Genomic DNA, 9600 nt, shown 5'->3' on the forward strand with positions numbered 1-9600 from the left:
ATAGAACAACAAACTTTATTTATTAATACTTATTTATTAATTCAAAAAAATATTATTTTCCAACCAGAATCAGCTAATCTCAATCCCTATTGTTTTAAGTTAAATCAAAACCCTTAATGTCCAAACTATTATTATGATATTTTTAGTGATTAAAAGTTGTTAATCCACTTTATTAATTCCTCATTTTAAAATCCAAGAGTTAAAATGATAAAATAGTAATTTCAGTAACATTAACATGGAATCAAATAATATGATACTTTTTTAACATTAATAGGGAGTCAAATAATATGATACCTTTTTAACATTAATAGGGAATCAAATAAATCTACATGCATCATTTTGGAGTGGTTACAGTTATAATAATTGCAACATAACAAGATCAAAGCTTTTCTCATTTATGTTGGGTGACTCCCGGAATCGCCTGGCTGCCAATATATTTTAAATTTAGGAATTTTAATTTGAATCTAATTCTTCTAAATTCTGACAAAGTATCATTTATTCTAGTGTCACCCATTATGATTTTCAACCATAGAACAACAAACTTTATTTATTAATTTAAAAAATATTATTTTCCAACCAGAATCAACTAATCTCAATCCCTAATGTTTTAGGTTAAATCAAAACCCTTAATGTCCAAACTATTATCATTATATTTTAAATGATACCAAAGTTGTTAATCCGCTTTATTAATTCCTTATTTAAAAATCCAAGAGTTAAAATGATAAACAGGGAATCAAATAACATGACTTTTTTAAATATTAATAGGGAATCAAATAAATCTACATGCATCATTTTGCAGTGGTTATAATTATAATAATTGCAACATAGCAAGATCAAAGCTTTTCTCGTTTATGTTGGGAATCGCCTGGATGCCATTATATTTTAAATTTAAGAATTTTAATTTGAATTTAATTCCTCTAAATTCCGGGAAAGTATCATTTATTCTAGTGTTGCCCATTATGATTTTCAATCATAGAACAACAAACTTTATATATATATATATATAGATATATATATATATATATAGGGGTATGACGTATTGATATAAACTAAAACATTCAATTTAAAAAAATATACACATAATGTTAATATTTTTAAGTATTTTTCATGAAATATGTTATGAGCATTATATAATAATAATAATAATAATAATAATAATAATTTTAATTTTAATTTTTTAATTTGAATCAAAATTATATTTATATTTTTATAGGGTAGTGTGAGTCTTTTTTTTGTTTTTAAAATAAAAATTATTTTTTTAACAATATTAAAAAAATTTAAATCTAAATTTTAAATTTTAAATTCGATTTTACTGGCATTTTTTAAAAATGTTGAAAATTGACACTAGAAAAAAGCCATCATTCCACTATCAATACTTTTCATTTTGAGGGTGTTTTTTGCGCAATTTTTCCAGAAAAAAAAAAAAAAATCATTTTCACTGCCATTTTTAAAGCATGTTCAAAATTGACCCTAAAAGAAAAACCATGGTTTTAATATTCACACTTTTCGTTTTTAGCATTGTTTTTCATGTTTTTTCGAGGTTTTTGGGCCAAAGTTCCCTTTTTGAGATTATAGTTCTCGTTTCAATGTTTACATTGTTTCAAATATCTTCAACTAATTTCCCAGCCACCCAAACTCAAGATTCCCCTTTTAATTTTATAGTGGCTAAACTCTATACTCCATTTGTTGATTCTCTGACTATTCCCTCTAGAAGTAGAAGTACATGACGAAAAGTAGAAATTATATAAGTAGGGAGGAAAAATGTGAGGAATGGGCTCTTAAAAAAATTTGTCACATTGAAAAATGAGAATTTTTTTCTAAAAAGGAGGAGACAAGGATTAGCAAAAAAATTTGCAGAAGGAAAAAATCCTTGTGTTGGTTGAAAGAGAAGGACTGTTAGGAAACTTAGGGCCAGTAACATAAGAAAAGTCTTTGAATATAAAACCATAGAAATACGTATCAACAAACAATTTACATAGAGAAAATAATGCAGACAAATACCGTGCATCCATATTCTCCCATGATTTTAGAGGTTGAAATAAAAACATTCATTAACATTGTAGCTACATATGAGATAGAGGTGGCTCCTAAAGCTTAACATTAGAAGTTGGTGAAACAATTTTATTGATTTAGACATGAAATTGAAACAATTCAACACTTGCTTCATGCCCAAAAATGTTCAATGAGTTGCAAGAACAAGTTCACAAATTAACCCAAGAAAGGCATGAAATATGTTACATGATCCCAAATGCTTTGGCATACATGGCTCCATCCTATAATTTTTCCCTGTTTTAAGTGGAGAAATACTTAATTTTCAAAATTAAAGAATTACAACATGGAATTCGCTATGAGTTTATTGATGTTTTGAATTTCATAATTATTTTCCATAAACATAATGAGTGCACATAATATCTTTTATGTGAAATTTATATGCATAATTGTTTATTGATGGAGCAAAGAAATGAAAATGTTGTACCTTTTGTTGAAGATGTGCAACTTCAAGCCCTTATATATTTTCAATTAAACCATATAAAATGGAGAAAGGCCTGCAATACCTATGCACAAAAAGAGGAAAATTGTTACTTATGTGTCTGAGGAGAACCTGAGAATGCATTCACCATATTCTGGAAGAATAATAGATTTTCTAAAAAACTGGATGTTTTCTTTGCACCCAAAGATATTCATTTGGGGGTATTGATCCCAGGCCTTGAATATTTGTTGGAAATCAAAGTTGATGTAGTAAAAGGGGCTAAAATGAGATGGATTAGATCTTCTCAAGAAGTAAATAATAAGGAACCCTTTAGCATACACAACTTCCAGAGATCTCTCTCTAGAGTTCATGTCTATAATACAATTGTGATGGGGGTAGGAGTTAGTTGGTTGGGATGTAGGAACTAATGCCCCATGATTTCGTGTCCTCTACCATGTTATTGATTTGATCATGAGTTGTCTAAAAAGACTGAGTATTTGAATCTCTAAGAAAAAAACAAGGCTAGATTTAGGTACGGAGTAGAAGAAACTTACAAAGCTTACTCCTTGATTGCCTTGCATGTTAAATATTTATTTTCTCAGTTTCGATATTAATTTCATGAGGATATGAGATCAGGTCACTTGGGGGATGATGTTGGGTGCTGTAATTGTTATATTTGCTTTCATCTATTTTCTCAAGTTTCTATAATAATTCCTTTTTCTTGTTGAATTATATTCATATTCATCTCTCAATATGATTTAAAAGTTTCTAATAAACTATTTGTTCATATAATTATGCCTTAATGAGATAAACCATATATGTTTCTTTATAATTAGCTCATTTCCCTCTTTCTCGTCATGGATAACTTCACTGCCTTGTGTCAATCTAAAATCCAAACCATTAGAAGATAAACTTGAAGGGCATGAAAAATATTCTTCAATAGTTAATGAATTACAAATTGTTGGGCATAGGGATAGTGAGTTGAGCAAGAAGTTTCCATAACAAGATCTTCTTTAGCCGAATTAAACTCTAGATCTAAATATTTCAAATCAAAATCTTCCTGAAAAACTGGAAGATTACCAAGCACACTTGGGAAATCGTTACCATATACATCAATGGAGTCATCATAATTAGAATGATAGTTTCCAAAGACCTTATATTGGTTAGGGAAATGTGTTTCATTTAATTTACTATCGAGATGAATATGTTCAAAATAAACCAAGAATGAAGGGACATTATTTTGACATGGAGGACATCGGAAAAAAGAAGAAAGATCGAAATAATATTCACCTTTCTTCTCCTCTACCTATGAATTCTAACTACAAGGGGCAAGGGGTTATGATAATGAGATGATAAAGGAGGAAAAACATCCTCATCAATTCAAGGCTGAATTTATGAGTCTTAATATAATATTTAAAATTCAAGGGATTAGTCTTTACTGTAGACTTCATGAACCATTCCAAGGTTTCCTCCATTGCATCTCAATCGTGGGATAGCGAAGGAATGTGTAAGACATAGATCAACAATTTATTTGAAGATTTCCCAACTTTGACATCATCACAACAAGGCACCCAAATTGGTACTAAGAAAGGAGGAAGACAAGGAACAAAAGGAATAATGGGTTCCTCCACTAAAATTAGAGGTCTCACAATTTAAAGAAATCCCAATCCACGTCTTCTTTAGGAAATTCATAATATGTGTGAAGGAACTGATTATCAGAGTCCTCAATTGTTTATTTAGGATTCATTTTAATTTAATTAATTATTTTATAAGAATATCAATAATCATATCTATCGAAGGATTAATGAATCTCCTTGAGGAATTGTTTAAAAGAATCAATACAAATTGTAGGTACTTGGTATGACACCATTAGTTTATTCGACCTTCAAGTGAGGGTGAATATAATACACTCAACATCTTCATCATCAATTTCATGATATCTGCAAAACCCAAGAAAATAATTTATGTGTATGTCTAAGTACCACCCTCATTATCAAACTGAAATTTGGACAAGTGATGAAATTCTTCCTTAGAGATGAAAAGTATACCAAGGGATAGGTTAAAAAAAACATTCCTGGATTATGATCTAGGAATGAGCCATTCGAGATAAGAGATTTATAAAAAACTCAACGGAGATAACTTGTCATATGATCCTCCTTCTAGAGCTGCAATTTTGATGTTGCAAGATACGTGAACATAGAATAGGTCTCTTAGATGTGAATTCCCAATTAGACCTCACAACACTTGGAGTAGGAGCCCGATACCATAAATTTAATGTTCACCTTAGTTTCAATGGATAACATAAGAGATTATACACATAACCTTTGAACAAGAAGTTAAGCTGACATTGTGAAACAACAATTGCAATGTGTAGAATGAGAGCTTCATGACAGGGGAGGAAAGAGTGAGTCTCTAGAAGGAAAGTAATAATACTAACCTGAGAGAGGAACATGAGAGAAAAGAAATATTCATCAATTATCTAGAGAAATAGTTCACGTAGACATAATAATCATTAAATCAAATAAAACACATCTTCAACAATATAAGCACCAAATCCAACAAGTAGTTTGATTTCTTTAATACATATGAATACAACATATACCACAAAAATCCAAATCATAGTCTTACAGTATTCATGGTATATGGATGAAAATGTGTTGGCTCAATGAGCCTCAATTATTAGGTGAAAGAGCCAAGTACATAGTTACAATAGTGAGCCACAAGCTTCAGTAGTGACACATTAGTCCACTTTTCGCTTCTCCAAGGAATAGTTTTCCCTCCTATGTCAAGTTAGAGAAGCAAAGACTAGCTCTCCAAGGCCTAAGTCACCAATGTCCAATTGCTTGTGTTATGAGGTTTCTTTTATAACAAGAGGAGTGGCCTTTCATATCCCATATGAATCTTGAGTTACCCTCATGACTCTTGGACTTCTAATGTGACCTTTGGACTTCTATATGACTTTTTGACTTCTCTTAATGATTATTTTATCCATATATGACTATTGTCAATTTTCATATTCCACATATTACTCTTGGAATTCCACACATTAAATTTTGTCCTTTTCCTTCTAATAATTACACCATTACATACAAAAATGATGTGGCATGACGCATCGACACATTTGAAATTGTGATAAAACTCACATAAGTCACAACTTGACAATGATGACATGGACTTCATGATGAGATAGAAATTCCAAGTTATTGCTTTGGCTACTATGTCTTAAATTCTTCATGATAGATCTAATTTTTCTTCATCTTCAACATCGAGAGGGTCTTTTGTTAGCATTGGGACCTTTTGAGTTATTGTGCAATGCATTATTTTGTTATGGTTCAATATCTCTTCATGTCTTCATGATCCTTCTTCTTGTGCTTCTTCTCTGTAAGTGATTCTTTCATCCTTCTCCTTACTATCTTCCTTAAGAGCCACCTTGCATTTTTTAGGAGGTACATCTACCAATGAATATCACTCGTGAAGAGGAAAAATTATTCTTGAAATAATATATAATATCTCCACCTAACTCATGGAAGAAGCTAATTATGCTAGGCGCATTTGAGGGTTGAAAGGGGAAGGCTTGATGAGGAAGGTGTAGTTAAACTCAACATTTTCTAAGGGGAGAACCTTTTCTCACTATTACTGCACCATGTGCTATGAATAAGGAGCTTTGCTTGGTCCAACGTAGTGGGAAAGCACACGGAATAAGGTTGATGAGCTTTCTAATTAATATTGCGCCATACACTAGGCTCCAAGGAGTAGGAGAGAGTGAAAGCATACTTGAGTTGGATAGTGAGCAAGGGATGACCCCACTATTTACTAAAAGTGCTCCATGCACTTAAGGATAGAGAGAGAGAGAGCGATAGAGATTACTTGGGCACAGTCACAAGGGAAATCGAGGAACCATTGATGCATGGTGGTGCGTTATGTGCCAAAGAGGCTTAGTGAGAGTGAAAGGGATAGAGATATTGGATAAGGGTGACTGACTGTTGCTTCGGAGTGATCCATGCTCTTTTGAAGGGACAAAGGATCCTTATTTTCCTTAAGTGCACTTTGTTTTAAGAAAGTGCACCTTGTTTTCCCAAAGTGTGCCTTCTTTTCCCAAAGTGATTTTGAAGGGATATCCTTCTATTGGGTGTAGTTTTATTCAACAGTGGATGACTATTCACTAAAGATGTGATTTGCACTCCGGAGGGCTCACAAGAAGAGGGAATTATGCAGGTCATGTAGGGAGGCAACAAAAGGTTAGGTCATTTACCCTAAGAATAATTTTCACTACATACTAAAGGGACGAGTTCCTTGTATGACATGGTTTGTTTTGAGAGAGGGCCACTATTTTCCAAAAGTGTGCTAGGAAAGGTAGAGGTGATCTAAACTTATTGCAGTGAGTCAATGCAAGTGATAAGGGGTAGGTTACCATTCCTTGAAAGTCATAAATGTTTTCGAAACCATGTAAATTTCCAACAATATACATGTAAATACAAATTAAACTATATACACCAAATTCTTTAGTCCACATAAAAAAAAAGTTTAACATAGGAGTTAGATGGGAGAAATGATGTGCGAGGAAATGAGTGTGTGGAGAAAAGAACATATATTTTCTTCCTTACTCATGCCCAATTCCATACACATGTTATTATGCATAGACACTTTCACACTTGGATCTGTTCTTAAAAAAATCATTTCACCAATATACATACATTTTTAATAATAAATTTTAGGAGATAAATGAGATGCCATAATTAAGGGAGAGGTATTAACAACATGAAAATAGGAATCTCAATAGTATTTGCTCCAATAGAACCATATGGATGTGTCTATCCAAAATTTTTGATTGTTGAAGGTAGGATTTGATAGTGCCTCATGACAAACCCTAAGTCCATGAAAGTGAACCATGAGCCTGTCTCATGGAAACCTCGGGAACAAGGCGTGAAAAACCCATTTGTTTTATCAAGCTTTATTTCCCTCCCTTTGATAGCTGAGCCAAATCGCTCTTGGCCGGGCATTCGTTTGCAACAATTTTTATTTAAAATTCAAATAATTCTAACTTAATCATTGAAAAATATTTCTTATAATTTCCTTTGCAATAGAAATAATTTACTGTTATTTTATAAAATAGGAAATATTTAAAAAAACAATTAAAAAAAAAAATAAAGTGGAATACTTTTGTGGAAAGGAAAACATCAAAATAGTTACAATCTTTCTTATAATTAAGAAACTGTAGATTTTCGTACATTCACCTTAAAAGGTTATTTTTAATAACTAAAATTAGATTTTAAATCATGATTTTTTTTATTTTTTATTTTAATAACAAGCAATGCGATTATTTAAAATGATCCGAACCAATACAGACAAGAAGTTATCCTTCAGTATGTCTCCCTATGAAGACCATGTAATGAATATATGGTTAATGATTTCGATTATTCCTATGGTTTGGTGGGTTTTAATGTTGCTATTTACAATCAATATATCAAAATAGGAATAGTTGAAACGTACATTTAATATAACTTTTCTAACTTTGTTTTCTTAGCTTTCATGTTTCCCGTAGAAACACATGAACGGTTGTACAAACCTCTCCATGTTATAGTTCTCCATTCCTTTAATCACACAATTTGGAGTTTGATCTACTACGATATAGTTTGGCAGTCCACACAACTAACCTCAATTAGGTGATACGCTAGTCACAAAGGCATCAGTTACCTAAGCTCCCTCACTTGTGAAACAATTTTCTAGCAAAACTCACTCCTTTTGGTCCATTATTCTCTAAGACAAACGTGATTCGAAACAAGCTCTATTAAAGGTGTATTAAAGGTGTGTGAGATGTGTGGATGTGAAAATGTTTCTTTAGCATTGTTCCACCTTCCACACATAACCCCACTTTCGCACCTTGATAAGCATTCCCAATACTATGCACACCTCCATCAACATTATATCATTATAAACAAATCTGTAACTATAATATGCAACATTATGTTATTACAAACTAATATGAAACTATAACATATGACATTATGTTATGATAAACCAACCCTTTAGAGATAAACACACTCAAAACAATGGCACAATGAAATATTGGACAACATTTTTAATTTTGGGAAATGCATACCTCTTACAAAGTTACTTTTCGTGTCCGTGTTTGTTAAAATTCGATTCAAGTCCATACAACTTGGATCACCGAATTCAATAAAACAGGTCGTGGGTGGCCATTCCAGGATGAGCAACAATACTAAATATGGTGCAGTATTGCCAAACATTTCAATTTGGTTGACTAAGATGGGTGCTAGAGATGATGATTTTGTAGTTATGAACATGGGATTCGAGCATATCACCCGAGAGATTATTGAGAATCCTTATGTCAATTACGGATCTTGAAATATTTTGGGATCTAACACACAGGGTGAGGTCAATTATTTGACCTTATCTGACCTTGTTAGTGTTCGTTGTGTTTGTTTGATGTAGTAATATATTCAGAATTTACAATCAAATTTTAGAGGAAATTATCAGAAAATTGATTAATGAGAACATAACAGGGTTTATCAATCTCTTTGATGACGTCTTCCTATAGTTTTGTTCTTAAGATGACTACAACAAGGGGTTACTGGAAGAAGTTAATGCGGAATTCTTACATTTCCTTAAGACTCTTAGACATCATTGCACTCAAATTTATATATTATAGTAGACAAAACTTGATTTTAATAATTAAAAAAAATAGCGAAAACAAATTTATTTAAGTAATATAAATTATAATCAAAGTATTAATAATTCATGCATGTGTTGAAAAATTGTTGTTGAAACGGTGTAGAAGTGTGGATGGCTCTTCAAGAATGTTGCTCCTTTGGTACACATTCTCACTTCCACACCTCAGTACTTTTCTTCAGACGCCTTCATCTTACACGACACTTCTTCTGCGTACACATGAACTCTTTTCCTCAATCCCCGTCAAAGTAAAACATGGTCCAAAAATCAATATTTTTCTCTATATAATTTAGTCGACCAAGCATTCCCTTATTATAATCATTTTAATTCAAAGTATTTAGAGAGTTTAATTGGTTTCCGAGAGCTATTATTTGTCCCGCCATAGGCTGGAGTAGATCATGGCCAGTTGTTGACAGTGAATTTGGTGTTACCAAAAGCAT

Source organism: Pinus tabuliformis, chromosome 1_1 (genome assembly GCF_031772625.1).
Source record: "Pinus tabuliformis cultivar Carrire ecotype Pingquan chromosome 1_1, CPIR1, whole genome shotgun sequence".
Classification (NCBI taxonomy): Eukaryota; Viridiplantae; Streptophyta; class Pinopsida; order Pinales; family Pinaceae; genus Pinus; species Pinus tabuliformis.